The sequence below is a fragment of the Drosophila grimshawi genome, unplaced genomic scaffold, assembly GCF_018153295.1.
Source record: "Drosophila grimshawi isolate 15287-2541.00 unplaced genomic scaffold, ASM1815329v1 contig_44, whole genome shotgun sequence".
NCBI classification, from domain to species: Eukaryota; Metazoa; Arthropoda; class Insecta; order Diptera; family Drosophilidae; genus Drosophila; species Drosophila grimshawi.
The window spans coordinates 17,562,276-17,585,384 of NW_025063240.1; the positions used below are offsets into that span (position 1 = coordinate 17,562,276).

At 38.1% G+C, this 23,109-nt stretch overlaps 1 protein-coding gene across 1 annotated transcript in view; it reads right to left on the reverse strand.

The window, feature by feature from the left end:
- LOC6556578 (myb-like protein AA) overlaps positions 1-17,062 on the reverse strand; it is a 43,165-nt gene extending 26,103 nt beyond the window's left edge. Inside the window, exon 1 of the mRNA XM_032743457.2 lies at positions 16,489-17,062. The gene's annotated coding sequence lies outside the window, so the exon portion shown is untranslated. The remainder of the gene's footprint in view (positions 1-16,488) is intronic.
- Positions 17,063-23,109: the final 6,047 nt, after the last annotated feature.

Genomic DNA, 23,109 nt, shown 5'->3' on the forward strand with positions numbered 1-23,109 from the left:
GCAAACTAGATATTCAACATGATAAGACGAGATTTCTTTCGATATTACTTTTTAAAGAGTAACAGAAAATCCTTAATTTCTCTGTTATTTTTATGCTCAAGTAGAAATTATATACAATAACAACTTACTCCTACACATGTTTCTGCTACGCCCAATCTAATAAAAGAAGCTCACATTCACATTGCGAGCTGAGTTTGTTTTGCTCAGCTGAGAACTTATCGCACAATTCTAATGTTATTTGTGTGGACTCATTCACTTAGGCATTTTTATTAATTAAGTAAATTGAGCTGGCAATATATAGAGCCAGACAAAGGCGTGGAACCCAGCAATAGCACTCGTTGCATAATACGCGTATACTTGATTATTTGCAGTGTTTATGCTCGGCGCCCCAAAGTAGGCAGCATTAAATAAACTTTCCGACAATGGACAAGTCTTAGGCTCAAGAATAAAAGCTGCGTCAAGTGTTTTTGCATGCTTGGAGCAACACGAGCACGAACACGCTTAATTTGGTTAATGAACTTGAGGGCAATTTCTTGGGTGCGTCTTTGGGTTGACCCAATGAAAACTTGGCAGCCGGCCATTTATGTTTTGTAATTGAAATCAAATTTTGTGAAATATACATAACCACAATTCTAATTGTGCCGCACAATACAAAACAAATTTTATGAGCATTAAGTTTGGGAACTAAAATGTATTTTACAACTTGCACAAAAGGCAAAGACGTTAACTTCGTGGGGAGTGGAGGGGAGGGAAACCGCTTGTTGTTTTGATTCGTTTATTGACTTTTCATGTTGCTGCCAATTATGCGTCGATGTCGAAAACTCAACTACAATGGTGCCAAAAACTTTTGGCATAATCTTAACGAGAAAATCTGTAAATTACACGCCAACGCAACAACGACCAACTTTTCAAAAGTGGCCTGGTGGGGGAGGAGGGCGTTCACAAATTTTCCAAATATTTATACACCTAAATAGATTTTATGGCATAATTGAAATTTGTTGTTACCGCTGTGCGAGACCATGTCGCCCCTTGGCATCCAATACTAGCGTATTTGTGTACAATTTACATAAACTCATTGCAATGCCAGCCAAAAAGTTTATTAAAAGCGTCGTCGAAACTTTGCCGCCTGCTAATAACAATCATAAACATGGCATACAACATAGCCACAGTGAAAATGATGACGGTCCTGCAAATTGTGACACATAGCTGCGGGCAGCGACATTGTTCTGCTCGCTCTTGTGTCTGCTCCGCCCACCGCCCAACATTTGGCTCATTTGTTCGAACAGCATTTTTTTTGTTATGCTACAATTTTGATCATTTAAACTAAACTAGAACTTCCTTTGTTTGGTGTGACTTGAATCTACAACTTTTGTTGTCACACTTATACAACACGTATATAAAGCCAAAGAAAATGTTTACAGCTAAACATGTTCAGAATCAAAAATAAATACACAGCTGCACTATAGAAATATAAGTTATAATACATCTTATTTGGTTGACAGTGACCAACTTCTTCCCGAAGTAGCAGGGGTCTTTGAGGAGGTAATAAAATGGAATTATGTGAATATGTTTTGATTGGACATTTGTTCAGGAGCTTCGTTTAGCTACTTTATGATAATGAGTTTGGGTGAGTTCTGTGCGTAGGTGAAAACCAAAAAAAAAATCACTTTTTTTGTATTAAAAGTGTGAGAGATAATGCCTTGCCCAAAAAAAACTCTATTCAATTTATACTGATATAAAGCACCGCGAAGCATGCGATTATATTAACTGACTCTTACAAATTGCTGATTAATTAACTCTTTGTTGTTGGCATAAACTAAACTTTGAGTTGAAAAACTTTTGCCATGCTTGGCGGGCATTTTTCATCGCTGTCTAAACTCTCCACTTAAAGCAACAGCGTTGCGGGCATTTAATGTGCTTACATTCATTTAATTTTAAATCTGAGATAAAGTGGCGTCTGCTTTAAGTTCTCCGCTCCGCCGACATTGGCACGCAGCCCAAACCCCCCTCAATCCCATTCGGCTGCTTCCCGAGCATTCCCTTTATGGGGCGACATAAAACGCAAAGTTGTCGCCGTGCCGCAAACGCAATTCTTTTGCACACTGAGTTTTTAGTCGTTGCTTTTTCGCCATTTTTTTTATTTTTATTTTTTTTTTTGTAGTCGTTTTTTCTTTTTTGTGCCGTGCCTTTTGCGGGCTTCCTGTTTTGTACGCGTTTTCTAGATTACTTTTATAAGTGAATTTGTTGCGGTTTTCCGCAAAATTTACAAGTACGTGAGAAAATTAGAGCTTAGCTTGTTGGGTCGACTCCTGTCGCGTACCCTGAGACGCTTGTTGCTTTCCGGCTTGGCCTTTGGCGCCCAACCATTCTCTAGATCTCATTCTTATTCTTTATTCTTTACTTTTTTTTCAGTTTTATGTTTTCTTGAAGTTCAACACAGCGTATGCTTAATTTGCCACAAGCACTTTCGCATTACTCATACGCCATGTTGCAGCCACCCAAAAGCGCAAAGCGAAGTGCAAAGCTGAAGCAAATTAGCAAGTTCTGCCAATTTAACGCCAACTGCGACGATATAGAAGACACATAAATATGTGTGTATATATAATGTGGTTTTCTTTTTATTCATTTGTTTATTTTTTTTGTGCTCAACGCTCTTTCTACATGAAAATAAATTCGATGTCTGACTTGAAAATAAAGTTTCATTCCCGCTTTTCTCTCTCTTAAACTCACTCTCTCTCTCTCTCTCTCTCTCTCGCTGTCTCGCCTTGTTTCCTATATCTCAGTCTACTGCCAGACAAACTTTTTGTGTCGCTGTCCTCCCGCTGCTTCCCTTTGCATCCATTTTTGGCCCATACTTCTTCTTGGCTTTTGTCTGTGGGTGCGAATGCGGTTAGTCTGTATTTGCAGAATTGTTAGTTTCACGCTTTGTTTGTTGAGATTAGCTGGCAGCACGGAGCAACCCACAAATCCCCCTTGCCGCTGCCAGACATACGCTATGCTTTTGGCAACGCACAAAATAAAAGTGTGCAACTTGCTTTACTTTATTTGCGGCAACTTATGCCACGCCACGTCGCTACACTTGTTTTACGATGCCCTATGCAGACAGGCGAGAGAAAGGGCTTAACCAGTTCACCAGACAGCTTGTCAGCTGATAGGAAAGACGCTTGAAAGGAGAGAGAAAGTTGGGGGGTTGGTGCCCCTAAGCAATGAATATAGTCTATAAAAAAGAAATCTGCAACTTGCAGTTTTAACATAAAACAGTCAAATTATTATTAAACAATGAGCAGAGCATTTTATCTTCGTCTTAGTGCAATTTTTCCTATTCACTTTGTCTGTATTTGTAGTTGTTTTTGCCGCAAAGTTTGCACGTGAAAATTGCGTTCGTCTTCCTGCGTTTGTTTGTCTGCTGAGGGCAAAAATTCGCTGGCGTGTGGAAAATTGATGCTGCTACTGAAGTTTTTGGCTTTTTGAACTGACAGCTGCGATTTTTGTGCGTCTCAGCCGCAGAACGCCCTCAGCGAAAACTAGAAAAATAATTGTAATTGAGAATTGTATCCAGTCCCTCACCACATCCAACAGACATCACTTACCGTATCTGGTCTAGTAAATCAAGATCCTTAACGCCAAACATTAGCAACCATTTAATATGCTTATCTCTGCTGTTTGTGGCATTTTCACTATTTACTATATATACTATACTTTGTGTGTGCTAAAATTAGGAGTAATTTCAGCTATCGCTCTTAAGACAGGAGCTATGCATTAATTACTTAGTTTTTAGCGTATTGTAAAGAAACTAATATCAAAAAGTTCTCTTGCGAGCTGCTTAAGTAAACGACATTAATAACATAAATAATATTAAGCAATTTGTATTTTGTATACACTTCAACAATGACAAATTTTAGCATCTTTTAGCCATTCTTTCTATTTCCAGTTTATAATTATTATAAAATTAAACTTCTAACATGCACACAATGCAGTCTCATTTACTTATCAATGTATTAACTAATGAAGTAATTTCATATATTACCACCAATTTTCCAGCATGAACAGTGAATAGTTTATGTGGCAGGCAACATATAAAGTCCACCAACGACTAAGCCACATTTAAGCTGTCTCGCCTTAGCTATCTTTTTCTCGGTCTCTCTCTCACACTATTACTAGCTGTCTCTGTAGATCTGGGCATAGTCATAGTTAATTCAGATGCCTGCGACGGCTGAGGCCTTATATCGATTGCATTTCCAGCCGACTGCCCCGCAATGAGGCAACACTCTCACAGGACGCGAGACACGTGTGCCATGTAAATTACAAGCGTATTATATGCTGTCAGTGCAGGCAAAAAAAGAGCGTAAAAGAGAGAGAGAGAGAGAGAGAGGGAGAGAGCGAGGGAGTGAATGAAAGAAAGAGAGGTGAGGTGGACTAAAACGCTTCCTCACTTAATTAGTCAGCGAGTTTATTTATTATTCACTGGCACCGCCTGCCAGCCTAATGAATCACAAGTTTCCCCTTTTGTTTTAGTGGATATTTTAATTTTTAATTAGCAAGCAAAAGCAACAACAAGCAAAAGCAACAACAGCAACAGCAGCAACTATTACCACTACAGCTGAGCTAAGGTGGACGAATATATATGACCTTGTGTCGAGAGTAGTTCACAAGTATTTGTTGCTATTGTGGCTTTTGTTTTCGTCCCCAAACTGGGGCATGCGTCACAGGTGCACCGAGGCCGGAGACTGCCACACACACACACGTACAGACACACACACACATACGGATTCATATACACGTTATATAATAGGAAAAATGTGTTAAGCATATTAAAAACATTCACACACACATCATTTAACCAGTCACAGGACACAGGACAACGCTGTGCTCCACTGCCAGATCATTTCTCAGGCATGTCTGTAATGTCAGCATAACTAGTAAAATCCACACCAACACCCGCCCACCTACCCGCCCACCTACCCACACCCGCTGCACCCCTTCTTTCAAAACCCCAAATGACAGTTTTCAACATGAGAGACGAAGCTCATCAGTGTTGTGGATGATGATGATTATAGAGCTGGCATTTGTTTTGGGTTTTGCGGCCAGTGTTTGAGTCGGGGATACTTAACATGTTTTTGTGGTTTTTAACGATGTTCAAGTTGGCTGCGTTTTAGCCAGTTTTCTGCACGATTTAATTTCCCCATTTTACCAGACTCAAGTTACGTTGCTTATTTTTTATGGCTATTTTCGTTAATCTTCATGTTAACAAGATGATCAAACATAAAATTCAACAGTTTTTTGTGTTTTTTTTTTTTTGTTTTTTGTGTCAATGTGTAAAATTGAAACCGCAATCAAAAAATATTATTTACAGACTTTAAAGTGGTCAAAAATAGCGAAATTGACCAAACTGACTATCGAATCATGCTTCTAGCCCGATTCGCTGCTGGAAAAAACAACGTTCCACGCAAATTGCATTACCAAAATAATAAATCAATAATATTTTTTTTTATTGGAGTAAATGGCATTATTGACAGTTAGTGACATTTGAGGGCGACGTCGTTGTCAGTCGTCTGTATGACTGTCTGTCTGTCGAATTTTATGACATAATTCAATTCAGTTCTGTAAATTCATTTTGCAAACCATTCCAAATGAGGGGTATATTTGCGGCTGCCTAAATTGATTTTTATTAAGCTTCAATTGTTGTTACTGGTTCTCAACTTTTGCTTCGGCTCTTTCCTTTTCTGCATTGTTAATTCAAGTGATTTTCGCATCATTGGCAGCGTAATTTACAAGTATAATTGAAATGAAAGTCAAAAGAAACGCAACAATTCTGGTATACAAAAGCTGTCATAATTCTTTAAGCTTCGGTAAAAAATAAGAATAGGCAAAATTCAGTTTAGGAAAGCGCACCGCGCTTCAAATTTAAAGTTTTCTTTAAATTTTAATATTGCTTTCATTTTCTTTCAAATAATATTCGCAAAGCTCTGGGCACAAATAAGATGAAAATAAAGTGTATGAAATCGCAGCACTTTTTAAACTTAAAGTCTTCTATAAATCTGAGTGTAAATGTAGAAAACACTTTCATTTTAATAATATTTAAACCAACAGCTTACTTTTGTTACTTTTATCGCTTAGGGCGAATTTAGGCCGAAATTTAGTGTGGGAACACAAAAGTCATCAAAAACCTTATAAAGCCTGAAATCTGGATTCCTTCCGCAGACTTCAAATGTGCTCAAATAAATATGAAGCAACTACCTTTTTCAAATGTTGTTTTTTTTTCATTTTCTTAATTTTATTTGCATCTTTTTATGTCTTTTATTTATTTCTTTATATGTATATTCTACATTTGTGCGAATACCTGTCTGCCAGTTATCGTTTACTTGGTTACTGCTGTCTTCCCTTTTAACTTGCTTGCTATAAATTTTTGACAACATTGAATGGAGGCATCGTGCCGCACGTGATTGAAAGGAGCACACACAACACACACACACACACACACACACACACACACTCGTACACACAAACACACAGCAATGGTAACAGACACCGCCAGGCAGCAGTAGGAGCAACAGCAGCAGCAGCAGCTGCAATTGAACTAAAACGACAGACAGAAAAAGGAGCCCCAAATAAACTTGCCAGGAGGCATATTCTCTCTTCCACAGACACAGCCCCCCATACCACACGTACACCCAATCGCGCACACACATGCTTTGAAAAAAAAAATAGGCAATGTGCGGAAATTTTGATTTTTCGCCTGAGCTAGCAGCACCGTTAGCCTCGCTGGCAGCCAGCCAGTCAGTCAGACAGTCAGACAGACAGACAGACAGGCAAGCAGGCAGGCAGCCAGTCAGACAGTTAAGTAGTTTAAGTCAGGCTTCGCGTACATCGAATTCAAATTAACTGGTGCATACTTTTGGGGGAGCTCGAAAAACGCTGCTACGTGTTACAGCTCAGCCGGAAAAGTTTTACGCCGTATGCGCGTAACTCAAGTCAATTTATAAAAGGAAGACGGCTCGACGTGTCTTTTGATGGGCACAATTTTTGTAACATTCCGTCATCAACTCGACAAATTTTTCAACATTGCCACGCTGCATGCAATTACAAAAACCAAGTGCTCAAGTGCTGACTAAAAATAAAGCACAGTCGTAAAAACCACATAAAAGGGCAACAATCACAGAATTACAATTTTTATTTTGAGGTAGACTATATGTTTTTTAATTGCTGAGTTTTTGTTTTTTTTTTGATAAGGGTGAAAGCGAATCAAGCCATGGGGCTTGACATGATAAAAAGTAATGTTTACGATTATGGTAAAATAAAACATTTATTTTTAAGTGAGCTAACTTGAATGAAGAATATAAACTATAACTTTATTTTACTTATATTCTTTTAATAAACCCTCGCCAGGTCACGAAATAAAATCAAATACAAATTTGCATCTAGTATTATTCTGGATGCGGCTCTTCCATTTCTAATTTAATTATACAAGTATCTCCACATTTTCCTTGCTTTATTTCGTATCTAATCTTTATTAGATCAATAAATAAAATCATCATTAAAATAGAATTATATTCTTAAATCATTTTGCTTATATTACTTTTTCAATTTAAATAAAAACAATCATTAGGTGTTATTACAAATATACCTTTTCAATTCCTAATTCTGTATTTGCCTTAAACTATTTCGTTTCTATCCTTTATCAAATATTAATCTAACCACTTCAGTTGCTTCCCACATTCTTTCAGTGCCATTGGCAAGTAATGCATTGACAAGCATTAAATATGAGAATATACAAAATAAATAACTAAAATACACACCGAACTATTAACACCTAAACGGGCAGCTCCCACAATGGCATAAATCAAAATATGGCTTCATAAAACATTTAAGCCTGTACGCCTACACATGCCACACATGCCGCAAATGCCACGGCCTCGAGTGGCAGGCCGCAACACAACAATGGCGGTGGCAAATAATAACGCATATTGTTAAATAAAAATGCCCTACCATTCGTACACGCCGGAAAACGGAAATGTCTAACACTAAAAGTGGTAAAGAGCGGAAAAAAAGGGGAATAAACCACGCAACTGGTTGGCAATTTTTTGATGTTGTTGTGCCTATGGGCCGAAAAGAGAAATAAATATATGATGAGGAAAATATAAATGCGTGGGCCCTTCCAAGTGGCGATTTAACAGCCGGAGTCTAAGTTTTGCTTTAACACCCGTCCCCCCCATCTACCAACCTTGCCACAAACACAGGCCCCACATAATACTCGCTTACATTTATATTCTACAGCCACAACAAAAGTACACACAACACATGTGCAAACAAATTAAAAGTTGGTCATAAAAAAATAATCATATTGTGGCCTGGGTAAACAACAAAAACAAATTGATAAAAAAAAGAATGGAATGAGACAAAAGGCCAAAAAAAAAATGTATAAAAAATATATATATATATTTAAAGGAAGGCTCAGCCGTGGCAGGCGGCTTAAGAGCCAACACTTGAGTGGCAACCGACTTAGCAGCCACACACAACAACAGACAGCAACAACAACAACAAAAACAACACGTGTAGAGCGTTTCTGTGCGCATTAAAAGCAACTTCCAAGTCATTAACCCGTTTATGACGCTTAACTTGGCTAAGACTCGGCCAAGCCGTCAGTCGGCCACAATAAAGCGGCAATAAAACGCCCCACACACACACACACACACACACATACGCAGGGGCACGCAATCGCATATCAGTAGGCAAACACACACACACACACACAGACACACTCTGGCACACATAGTTACACGCTCCTGGCCTTTGGCTAACTTAAAGCGTTTAACGGCTCATTTATTGCGTACTTTCGAATTTCTACTCTCGATCAATGGTATAAAATGTTATTAAGAACATTGCCCATAAGGACGCCGGCGCTTTCGGTACGACCACGTGCGATTATATGGTTAATCCTTAACTGGCGAGGCTTTAAAAACATGATGGCGCCAGCAACCTCAAAGCCAATTATATTGATAAAGCGCAGACCTCGGCGCAGGACAGCCGAAACAAAAGCTAATGCCACAAAAGTCCTTGATACGTTCTTATGGCTTCGCCGGAGCAGGCTGTGCTTTAAATTTGGCCATAAGCATGGGCATAAAAATTTCATAGAGACCAGATTGTATTTTATTTTAAAGCCGCAAAGGCAACGATTGAAAGATCTAAAGGCAAGTATTATTTGAACTGTTGCGCTGCTCGCATATCCAATATCGGCATATTAATATCATCATAAAATCCGCTTTCATATTCTTAGATCTAGCGATTTGTCAATATTTTATTGTACGACTTCGACGGCATTGCCGTCTGACTGGCAAACAAGGACTTTGGCCACACTCCTTTCGTATATATATAACAACAGCTTTACGGTTTTTGTGGCTTCCCTCTTTGCACTGGCACTGTGGACAAATTCGCCAACAAATGTAATCAGTTAAGAATTCATTAAATTCAAATATAAGTTGCTCTTTCTGAACTGGTCGAATTTGAACTAAATTTCATAAATTGTTGAATTGCTTTTGTTCTGCAGACTAATTCTAAATTCATTTCAAGCTTATTTGTTATCTTTGTGGTAAGTCAGCAAATATGTAAAATCTTCAAGTTCATGTTTTCTTTTTTGATTTTATGACTTTATGATGCCAGAAACTGACAATTTTGCCCATTGTGTGTAATGTAAGCGACTGTGTGGCTGCGTCACTTGGTTGCGCTTATCCCAAACGTCTGGCCCAATGCGGCTTAGGCTTTGTTGGCCAACACACACACACACACACATACATATAGACACGAATACTAAGACATGCCCATATACACACGTCGCACTCATATTATGCTAATATTATCCCTTGTCAGTGTTTTGTGGGTTAAGGACAGTTTTATGCAGCCACACACGCGGCCACACACACACATACACACACACACAAACATGCATAAACTTCTCACGCATGTGGCACGCTTGGACATCTGCGTTAGTGGTGCCTCAGTGTGTGTATGTTTGTGAGCATGTTAAATAAGCGTAATGCCACCATTATTGGACGCATTACAAACAAAATGAATGTGTGCACACACAGAATTTACCAACACTGTTTGCCTGTATGTGTGTATGTGTGTGTGTATGCATATGTGTGTGTTAGAGTTTTGAGCATGCCGCTCATTTTTGAATTTGACATGAGGGGGCTATTTTGATACTTCCGCCCAACAAACATTGTCGCCAGCAGGCACCAAATGTGGACAAAAGTCGCTCGAATTCAACTTAAAATTCAGTTGTAGTAAATTAAATCGGCTGCATCTAATTAACAACTTAATCAGTATGCAAGTCGAACTTGATTGTACATAAATTTAGTCATTTAAATATTTGTTTTAGTCTAATTTTTAATATGTATTATTAATTATTCATAACTTATGCCTGATCAATATTTATTAAAGCCAAAAACCAATCAATTCAGCTTGTGTAAACTAACAAAATCGCAAAGCTAAGTTTCTAATAGTTTTTACGCTTAAGAATTGTAATATAACTGCTCTGGCGCCTAATATTAGAGAAAAACAAGCATTCTTGATAACCAATACCAAACTATATGGAAAAACCTAAGTACCAAGAACAAGGACTGTTTTCATGCAGTTTTTCTGCTTTTGTGAGCATATCTAGAAACCTTGAATACGAATTGAATCGCCTTAAGCTCTTGCTCTATCTCTGTCAAATGCAAATGAATTGGGAACAGCCACACATAAGGGAGAGAGGGCTTGGGGGGCGGGGGCTATCTTTACTTTCAACGCTACCCATGCCACAATTACCGGAATCAAGCATCGATTTTCATACGCACAACTAAAAGGCAATTTCCTCAAACGTAAAAAAAAAGGCAAAAATTCCTGAATAAAGGACTCACATTTGCAACAACAACAAAAACATCGTTCAACTCGCACTAAACAACCGACAAAATCATGAAGCCAAAAACTAGTTGCCAACGTGCCAGTTATCCAAACAAAAAAGAAACCCCAAACTTGAGCCTGATTTGAGACTTGCTTTCCCGGGAGGCGATTCTTCGCTTTGCCACTTCGATTTACATTGTACAATTTATTACAAATACTTTCATGTGTAAGTATTATCGATTTGCAAATATATTTTGGAAGTGGAGCACACAGTTCACGGATCGGTCGGCATATGGGAAAATAAATGTGCGCACTGGAGCGGAGCAAAGCAGCGTCTGTCACATTATGGAGACATCAAGCACACAACCGGGACTCATATACCGATGTCGATTAAAAGAGCCGAGCTCAAGAGCTATCGCTGGACCACATTATCTGTACGGAAGCACAAATTTTCAATATATATATATATAAATATAACATCGCTATTGTGGTTGCAGCACAAAAATTGCGGTGTCAGTAACTACAGCATAGGCAAGCACAAAAGAAAAAATACAGGAAAAAAAAAAACAGAAAACAGAAATTGCCTTTGCAACGGCAAAATAAATTTAAGTATAAATCATAATTTAGGCAAATCTCTAGAGATGAGCTCTCAACGTCCAATGGCGTTTGCGATGCGGGCTCTGCTTCTGCTTGCTTTTGCTGCCTGACTGTAAAGTTCGCTGGAGTTTTCTTTTGGTAACCAGCAGGTATAATACTCATCGTATATAATACCTCAAAGCAAAACAAAACACAAGCATTTCGGATGCCTTCAAGAGGTATGAGTGTGTGCGTGTCTGTGAGTTGGTTGTGTGTTGGGTGTGCGCCGGTTGTGTGTATGAAGCATGTCTTAGACGGGCCACACAATTTATGCGCTTCGTCGCCTTTCGTCTACTCCAAGTGATTTGCTGCCTCTGCATTGATATCCAACCCCCCTTCCACTTCACAACAATTTCAATTTATTTTTTTTGCACATAAAAAATATCTGCGCATTTTGGCTTGGCTTTTCAATGTAAATTTATTGCGATATGCATAGTTCAAGGAGTTTGAGTGAGGACTCGGATACTCGACGTCAGCTTGTCAACCGGATAACATATATTTATCTGAGTGCCTTTCAGAGTGACTGCACTTTCAAGCAATGAATATATATCTTGTTCATTTTTCAATACTAATCAATAAACGTCAGTATAGAAATTGCAATTACTTTAAATAATTAGCAACAGAACTGTGCTCATCCAATTTCTATCTTCTCAGCTAACTGCTCCTTTCACCTTTCAGGTTTGCCTGGCAATCTCATCATTTGCATTAGGCAATCTACACTTCCATCAATATTGCCAGCCACATGCATGATTACATTTCATATAAATCACAAAGGCTGCTTTTCCTCATTTTCCATTTAGTTTTCCTTTCTGTTTTTGTCGTTTTGTCAAGCAATCTACATAAAATATTTACACACACGTGAGCAAAAATGATTATTGAATAAAAAATGGTTGCCTACTGTGCGGCGCAGGTGAATTGCCCAAAACGAAGAATGGGTAATTTAACTATTTCTATTTCCACTTGGCGCTGCCACAAATTGTCGAGTGGGCGACGTCAATTGCCGCAGCACTTGACAAGTAATTTGAGTTGACTGGCGCTAAGCAACACAATACACAGCTTACACACAAGCACCCCATCCCATCCCATCCCATCCCATCGCCTACTGCACCCACTCCTGACCCAATCCCAGATTTGTTGCTAGACATTGTTTCCTGTTGATTTCAGGCTTTGCTTTGCTGCCTCGCATTCCATTCCACACCAAAGTTGTGCGTTGGTGTATTTTATTTGCCTGTATTTTTTTATTTATTTTTTTGGCCGAACACATGTTAGAACATTCAAGATTTATACCTTTTTCGGCGTTTTCATTTTCCTGCAAAAAACGAACATACAAAAAAGTTGTTTACCCTATATATTCCCCGCAGCATTTTCCATATACATATATACCACATGCATATAATGAATGCAATGCTTTTTATGGCTAGCTGCATTTCAGAGCGAATTTTCCAAGAGTTTTAATTGTCAGGCCAAGCAGCATGGGAGGGAACACGTGGGAAAGCTTCTCAATTGAAAAGCACTTTGAATGCCAACGTATAAAAATAAGAAGCGAGTTCGCTAAAATATTGAAATTGGCTGAATGTTAGTTTTGGGTTGAAGGTTCTTGGCAAAAACTTGACAGCTTAATGCAAGACACATGTTTGTTTTTCAATGAACTTTTAGCTTAAAAGAGTTTAAATATTCAACGTTTACAGATGTAAATGAAAATACAAAGTCTGAAAAAGTGTAGGAAGTGGTTGAAATTTTCAAAATTCTGGATATTTTCATCTTGATTAAATACCATTTTTAAAGTTGCAACAGAAACTAAAAAAAAACTGCTGGCAGCAACAAGAAAAAGTGACCTTTCCGCCGCTGTGTTCTTAGTTTTGTTTTAGTGCACCTTTTTAAATTATGCAAAAGTATTTTTGCCTGAATGTGAAAGGTTAACACACACGCAGACACACACACACACACACACTCGCATACTGAACAAGCGAATTTTCCGCACAATAAAATTGTTCACACTTTTTATATACAAAGTCGAGGCAACATTTTGTCCACATTTGCGCGAGAAACTAAAATCGTAGCATGCATGTAAGGCTGCCACACATGGTACAACTAGACATATATACGTATATCTATATATTCATGTAAAATATCTGAACCAAAATGCACAGCAACTTTCGTCTCAGCGCTTTAATTTGAAAGCAGTTTAAGCATTTCACAGATTAATAAGCAAAAGCGCAGCTATAATGCCTCGAGTTTAACCAACAAACTCTATTTGCAGAAGGCAGCGGTGCTTGTGGTGGTTGTTGAGTGGCTCTTAGGCTGCTTGTCACTGACACAACGATAAGCTAAAATGCCATGCCCATCATCAGGCATCAACATCAAAGCCATTTCCCTAGCTACATATTAAAAACTGTGTAAACGAATATTGCGTGAGAGTTTTGAGCTACGATGGCAGCAATATGCTACACAACGAGGAATAAGTGTTCCAGAGAATTTCTTGAGTGCATCAACAGAAACCAGGCCTCGATTTATCCTATGGCGATAAACAACATTTAATTAGTTTCATATAAATAAATGAAAAGCTCCACAGAATGAATCAATTCGCTTAAATTTAGTCTTACTATATATATACAAATTAGTCTCTGAGTGTTTAACGTAATTAATATTCTTTCGCTTTTCAATTTGTATAAATCTACTGATTCGTCGATGGTTTATTTCTTCAACAACTATATTATTATTTCTACAAATATTTTGCATTTTTTATTCTATTATAAATTCCATACAACATTTATAGTTACTTAGCTGCGAGCAGGTCCTGTAATCTTTTTCGCGAGGCTGGAGCACGTACAAAATCTTTAAGGAAAATACATCTCAATTTGTTTGCGCATCGCCAGCGACACACAAAAGTCCCTGCTATATAAGTTGGAGGCAGCTGATGTGGGAGCAGACATTGGAAATGTCAGCAGGTGACAGAGCCTTAGCATGTTGCATGCCCCGGGGCTGCCATGGTATGGCACTCTCAAGGCATTTGTCAGCCAGCTGCCGCCGGCGTTTCGTGCCATAAATGTCTGTGCATTGTTGCAGCTGCCAAGCGCATAGAGACTACTTTTGCAACTTAGCTGAAAGCTCAGCGGTGGCATGCCACGCAGTCCTGACAATGAGCACTCGCGATATGCGAGTGCGCTATGTCTTCGAGACTCTGTCGCTTTGCTGTTTGCTGTTGCAACTGAAGAAAATTTTCCTGCTGCTTTGATTTTGAATAGCTCACTTATACACTTAATAAATGTCGGCAGCTGCTCGCTGTCCGCCGAGCCCCTAATGCTATGCAAATTTAAATTGCCATCTAAATGGTCCTTAAAGTTGGTAACTCGGAAATAAGCCAGAAAACTTTCTTTTATCTCTTGCTGGCAGATTATATCATTACGCATGGCATACAATAACTCACATAGCGAAAACGAAGCTACAACAGAAAGACAAACAGAGCATGGTCGATGTGGGAAGTACCCTGTATATATACGAAATACCATGTATTTATTAATACATAAAGAAATTGAAAGATATATAAACATAAAATATAGATATCTATTTATTCAATGGTAATTTAATTAAACTTTAACCTCTAACAGTTGTTATACAAATAGTGAAATTTATACTATCAGAAAAGTGCTGCATGTACGAATAGTGGATTGAGTTGTATTTACTTTCTATTTTAATACACTAAAGTACCCTTCAAGTTAGAGTGTATTCTATTAACAATACCGGGAACCGTCTTTAGGCAAGTGACAAGTAAATTTATTTATTGACTCGACTGGCAGCTGAAGGCTCTATGTGCCCCTCAACCTCTGTGCCTATTTATGCACCATATTTGGTAGCTTATGACTTTCACTTAGCTTTCACTTGGCTTATTTACGCACTCTACCATGCTCATAAAGTACACACACGCACACTTCCAGCCTCTGGGTGCTTGGTAATTGTATTAAATTTCAATAAACGTGTGTCTCAAACAATATGAAATGAGCAACGCTCAAACTTTGACTTAAATCGGGGCGCGATGGCAATTATAATTTTTGGGCTGTCATCGGAAAATGGCTTGTGAAGGCGTCACACAACTTTCATTTGGGTCTAATGCAGCCTAAACCCTTTTTATTGCGTTCGAAGCGGAAAAACTTTGGTGTGTTTTTATTATTTTTATTGTTTTTGCTACACATTGCAATTTGGTTGGTAATAAATTTTGCCAAGACAGGAAAATGAAATGCAAAGCGCAAAAGAAAAATATTTAAATTTTGTTGATCGCATAGCTCTCTCATTCTATCTGGTTTTTGTGCCTTTTCTTTTTGTGTGGCAAGCGGCAACATGGAGGCAACAGTAAAAAATCTGCTTAAATGTACTTCCGTCATAAAAAGAACCGTAATGCAGAGCATCACTCTGGCTCTGGCCTGTGAGTCTGTGTGGTGGACTGGTGTTGGTAACTCACGTAACCGGACGAGCAAGAAAAACCTTTTTATAAATGTTTGTGTGCGCCTTCCGAAAAATAATAAAACCAAAAACACACGACTGGCAAAAAAAAAAAGAGCGGAGCCGACAATGAATACTCTCAAATGCAAGACAAAAGCGAGCGCATACAAAAATTAATAAATAATTTCGAAGCAGCGTACAATGGCATAAAGTTAATTATACCCAAAACTCTGGAGCAACATTTATTTTTAATCTGATTTAATTCATTTTTACACGCTACAGTATTAATAAATTCACAAAATATCATTTTATATTCACACATTTTATTTAATATATTTATCACATGAATTTATGCAATTTTAATTCATGCAATGCTTCACTATATAATAGCTTGTATTTGATTAATTTATTCAGTTTGTCTTTTATACAAACAAATCTTGCATTTTTTCAATGAGTCTAATGAAAACCATTGCAAAAAACGTAGTAAATATGTGGAATTAATAAGATCTAAATCAACTTTTTTGGGCATGAATTTACCTTTGATTTTTTTTTATTTTTTTTTTAATTGCGCTTGATTCAGAGAATTGCAGTCCGCGTTCTTGTTGCATTCATCGCGTGCCTCGCTTTCGCTGCCACTCACTCAAAGGCTATTGTTGCACGTTCATTAGGGTTTGAGCCACTTGTGTGTGTTTTGTATTTTTATTGTACTTGGTTTGTTTTATTTCAAACAAACATCAATTAGCCCAGTTGCGAGCAGCGACAACGAATGCAGAAACAGTGAAAAGAATGAGCCAAGTTAATTTTCTTGGAATTTCGTTATGTTTTGTTTCGCACAGAAAGAATGCTGTAGCTAAGTATTTCATACACACACACACACACACATACACACACACCTACAGCCACACACACAACACACACTCTCAGTTATATACACAGACATGTGCCATCACATGCTGTTAACACTTTAACCGGCTTTTTTTGCTACTTGCGCCAAAATCCAATAAGCGCGAACTGTCGCCCAAAACAGACTGCGAGTGAAACAATGCGAATATTACACATACGCCGCGTGGTCGTTGCGAAAACAACGTTCAACATGCACGAGTGTCAACAACGAACTGAACTGGCCAACAATCGCGTTCAAGCATTTGGTTCGTCTAAGCCTGGCCAACAAATGCAACGACGCATGCGTCACTTTTACTCAATGAAAAGCTTCGTGGCAAGCGTTTCAAGCCCAACATAATACCGAAAAGGAAACAACAACAAAAGCATGTAGACGAAGAAGAGGAAAAAGCGTTGCATGCTGCCAGTTGGCACTTTTCGGAGTGGTCTGTTGCTATCATTGTTGTTGTTGTTGCTGCTGCTGCTGCTGCTGTTGCTGTTGCTGTTGCTGTTTGCTGTTGTTGTCATTGCTGTTGTCGTTGTCAGCGGCAACATAATCATTGGCGCGTGTTGCTCACTTGTAGGGAGACAGACGGGCAGACAGACAGCGAGCAAAGAGAGGCAACAACGGCGGCGGCGGCGACGGCGGTGACGACGACGGCAAAACAAAAACAAAAGCCTTTTACAAATCGCGCAACGTCATGTCAACGAGACAATCAGACAAATGCCGCAACCCACCCGCAACCACCTTCCCCCCACCCCTCTAATCCTGACCAGCAGCGCCCCCGCAAGGCAGCGTCAATTGTCTGGAGGGCTTAACTTTTTTTCTGTGTTTTTTTTTTGCTGTTTTTTTTTTGTGTTTAATTTCCTTTATCAACAAGAAGGCAAGGCGAGTGTTGTGTTGTTGTTGTGTGTTGTGTGCTGCTCAAAGTGTGTCTCGTTATCCCTTCAATTGTCATTGGCTTGTTGCGCCTCCTACTTTTGTTCATCTTCGATGCCTTATCGTATATATATATATATATATATATATATATGTCGGTGAGACAGACAGGTAAAGCTATTGTAATCGCCAGTTAATGTTAATTTGACATGCTCAGCCAGTAGATTTCATTCTCAGCATATTTCCGTTTTCTACTTCGCCAATCAATGGAGGCACGTCAAATGATATATTTAAAAGGGTTTGACTGATAGATACCATGTAACCAAAATTGTACTGATTATATATAAATAACCTGAAGCTGCATATATAAAAATCGCTGAAACCCCTGACAAATATAGATTTATCCATTGGAGCTGGTTTAATAAAGAAAACTGCCAATGCAACTTGGCAACTGAGTTAGAAATTAAATTGCTATGTCGGCATTTTAAATGAAACTTATTCCGTCTATTTGCGCTTAACAGCAACTTTACTTAACAAAATTGCATTAACTGAACATAGAAACACAAAAGCGAGCCAAGTTAAGATTTTCAAGTCGCATGCAAATACATATTCAGCTTTCTTTTGTATACACAAAAATGTGGTTATCAGCATGTTGTTGTTGGCAAACAAAATAAATTATGCAAAAATTTACACACACCCACACAACACCCACTTGTTGTGGATACACTTTCAGTGTTGACTCAATTCTAACATATTTGATATTGCACAATAGCATTATGGTTTATTATGCGTTATTTATTATGAAAATCTGCTAGCTTAGAATTTCATTTAAAACTTTTGCCTGCTGCCCAGTTTTTCGTTGGGTCTGATGAGATAAGAAGCCCAAATACAAATTTTGCAATTTACAATGTACATTTGTGTTGCATTAGTGTGGCAAGCAAAATCTTATAAATAAGTATTACAAGCAATCTGCTCGCCAACCACAGAATACTCATCACTTTTATAGTAGTTTAACCCTGAACAGAACCGAGCAGAAAAGGACAGGAAACAGTGCCCGGTTCTCGGTAAGCCATGGACATGCTTTTTAATCCCTTTTAAATTGATATTGTAATTGGTTTTGTGTGTAGTTATGAATTTCAATATGTCGACTCGGCTTTACCCCAAAAACTGTGTACACATTCATACATACATATATATACACCATTGTGGCTGTGAATCTGAGTAAACAAATTCGTACGATGAGCTATTGAATTAATGTCTTAGTGCTGTTGATGATTGCGGCTCGACCAGTTGGCCGGAATGGATTGAAAATAAATAATGGCCTGTACCAGAAAGCGATTAAATCATAATCTATTGATATTTTAAATTTGTATTTTATATATTTTAGTTGCGATTAGCAACGAGATATAATAATAAATAACCAACAAAAAATAAGATATGTTTTAATAATGCAAACAGAAGGCAGAAGAGGAAACAGAAGAATAATAATAAATGACAAAAAAAAGATAAGTTTTAAAAATGCAAACAGAAATGTGAACATTGTTTATAATTGCTTAAATGTATTTATTTATTTATTTCTAAGATAACTGTTAAAGTTTTAAACTTTCAATACCATTGGCAAATCTATAAGTTATACAACATTTGAAGACGTGCAGAAATCTGTCAGATCAACGCTGGCAACGCTAAAGCTACCTTAATAAATAATTTGACTGCACTAAAAATGTTCACACTTAATTTAATGCGTCGCTTAACTAATTATAAGAGTTAGAAAGTCGCTCGGACAGACCTTATCTCTTAGCCAGGATGGGCGAAAAGGCCGTCAAAGTGACTGACAAAAATCTCTTGATTGCACTTTGGGGACACATTTTGAGGTGTGAATTTTACAGCCGGCAACTAAACAAAAGCCTTGAAGAAGTATATGAAGAATATGAAGAAGAAGAAGAAGAAGAAGACGTTTACGCACTAGGCGAGCCATTAAGGTGGCCTTTTGGGTTTAGTTACAGTTCGTGAGTGGAGCATGGAACGAGATGCTGCGTGTTTTATAAAGCACCTGCTTAACCCTAAATACGCAACCCAACAAGGAAGCACTGTGGCAATAAAAATAAATCCCTATTCAAGGTGCACACCGTTGGCGAGGCGAAACCTTTGGGGAGCCAAAAGTGGAGGCCACAGACCAGGTCACCCTCCAACGGCCAGGAGCCAACGTCTTGCAGCGGGCAGCAGATTATGTATTTACGGACAGATAACTCCCATTGTCGTAATGGCAAAGTTTTCCAACTACATTGTTGTTGTAATAATGTAACAGCCTAGATGATTGCTGGCAACTGTTGCCGAGAACAGCTCAAGACCCCGGAACGAACTGTGGGAATGTGTGTGTGTGTGTGTGTGTTTGAGAAAACTTTATGCTGTGTCAGCGTAGTTTACTCAAGACGAGGTCGAGACCTGTGAGATTCTATATGTATACATATATATGTGTCTGTCTGTCTGTCCGCCATTTTGTTTATCTGCATAATAAACAGAGCTAAAAATTATTGATGCCCGCATTTCTGGGCACGTCTACATCAGCAGCAGCAGCAGCAGCAGCAGGTGAATAGCTAATAGCAAAGGGGACGACTCTAAATGGCATTGCAAACTCTGCTCTCTGAACTCTGAAAGCAGAGCAGCAATCAAACCAGCTACAAACTGATTAAATCAAATTTTACTATAAGAGAGCAAATATTTGATAACTCAAAAAAGCAAAAAAAAATTATTAAAAAGTATTAAAAAGTTTGTCAGTGATTAGGTGGGTATTTTTCAATATTCGAATTAACCTCTGATTTGATTTCTGAAGTGTACTTTTTAAAGTTCTTGCTCCCATAATTCAGCTTCAAAACAGCACAGCAAACTTGTCATAACCAAGTCTTCTGCACTTCTTATGCAATATCTGTGCCTAAAATCCAGGCCAGCTGCTGCACTTGCAGATTTTCAATGCCAATCCGCTAAGAAATGTAGTTTGCTAATTTATTAATATGTCATGCGTTACATAATACAGCACATGACAACCGTATTTCTGTCGTCCTGTCAGGGTGCGGCTTTCTGGCGTGCATTCAAAAATGTCACAGTCCATGACGATGCCACATCAGCTTTGCCCCTGCCACGGCCTCGGGTCCACTCCTCACCTCGCGCTTTGAGTGCAAAATATTATTTAATGCCGCCTGACAGCTGAGTGAAGCAATATCGCTTACATGCATTACATATATCACAGGGATCTGGTGGGGAATGGCAATGGCAATGGTAGCTATTTGCTGGAACTGGCACTCAAACAAATTGCCATTAGTCACAGTTTGAACTTAAGCCTCTTTCCAAAAATAACAACAATATTTTCAAGTCTGGCCGTTAAAAAACCATTTTCATATATGATGACTGTTTATTTACTTACAATTCATGCCATATATATATATATAAATGGCGTTCATTTATTTCAGTCGGTCCCCGGAAGTCCTTAATTAAATTGCAAGAGCAAACAACAACACTCGATGTAGTTGTTTTATTTTATTGAAGGAACCTTTTTTTTTTGCGGCTGCAGTAATAATATTTTTATTTTGTATTTCGTTTTATACATATTCAAATAATTGATGGTACAAATTGGTAACTGCCTTAGCTGGAAAAGGAATACAGCAATTATTTATATTCGCTTGGCAACCAAATGAATTTTATTTTATCAATTTCCCATATTTTTTCCACATTTTGTTTTTCTGCATCCGTGCATTTTTTGCGTTCTGTTGACAGTGAGCAAAAATGGCAAATAAACTCACTGCACACTTAATTGAATACAAAATGCCCATAAACAAGCAGATAATTGTTAAATTTGTGCATTGAGCAGTGCAATTCATGTCTATCTATCGCATGATGGAAATTAAAATATGTGAAACGTATAATAAAGTCGGAAGCAAGGCGAACTTCAAGTGTGTAAAAAAATACAACAATTTATACTTTTCAATAAATAATCAAATTGTTCATGAGTGGGCAATCAATTAGATGATAAAACAAAAAACACATTAAGGATGAGGGATAATAAAATAAACGTGCATTTTTGCAACAACATTTGGATGCAATGTGTTTAAGCAATTTGATCAATTAAAAGCAGTTTGGTAAAATAAAAACAGATACTTTTGCAACAACATCAAATATTTTACTTGGTAAAAAAATGCAACTAAATAAAAACACATATAAATGGCGACCAATAAAAACACACTCAGAATACGATTTTTATTTTTACATCTTTTTTTTCGTACGACTTTCCTCAAATGGTCCATCAACGGATAGTTGAAGCTGTGGATCGCCATCAGGAGGAGGCAGCACATTGTCCTCTGCCCGTGGAGATTGAATAAAATTTCACGCTGAAAATCACAATGTTCAGCAGCGAAAACAATTCCGGGCAGGAAGAAGGCAAAAACAAATCTGTGCAAGCAAAAGGCAAAAGTCTAAAGGCAAAATGCACAACTATAAGTTACCTTTTACATATATTGTGACTTCATTATAATTCCCAACTGATACATAAGATCCAGATACATAAGATACAGCAGTTGCAAGTACATACAGATAAATTACTTCCTGTACCTGTCGTGTATCTTAAATGATGTGCAACCCTTATCGACATTTTTAGCCCGAGGGTATTAAACCTGAAAACAGCAACTATCGTTTTGTTGTTGTTGTTGTTTTTGTTGTTTGTCTCAGTTGTTGCTTTTTGGTTGTTGCATGTTGATTTTTCCTGCTGTTGCTGCAGCTATTCTTGCTGCTGCCACTGTTGATTCCCGTTTTTATTTTTATATTTTTTTTTTGTATTTCTTTTTTAACGCGTTTGAACATTCATGACACTGATTGCCGCCACGCATAAAAAAACTCAATGCCCAAACAGAAGCGGCTCAAAGATGTTGAGTGGTCAACTCGGAGATTCCCAATATGCAACAATGTTATAGGCTAAACTGAATCGACTTACCTTTAGCAAGGAAACTCCTTTTTTAACCAATATCATAGTCAACTGCTTGATAACTCTTATGCAGTTGGTGTATGCTTCCTCAATCTACCACTTTCTGAGAGTGTTTGCTAACTTTGTTGCACTCTCATAGCTTATATTCCTTATACAAATACAATCCTCGTTTCACAGGGTATAAAATGGCCAGCCACAGCTGTCGCTGCAGTTGGCAGCAGCAGCAACTGGCCAGCTGGGAGTGCTGTAGCTGTAGCTCGATTATTTGCCAATGAGAAATAGCAACAGCAAGTTGGCCATGAGGAAAACCACAGCAACAACAATTAACGGTCACATTGCGGACACACGGTACTCCCAATCTGGCTATCAATAATTGCTGGTCATTGGCCGCATGACTATGCAGATAACTTTTTGATATCTTTTTGATCTA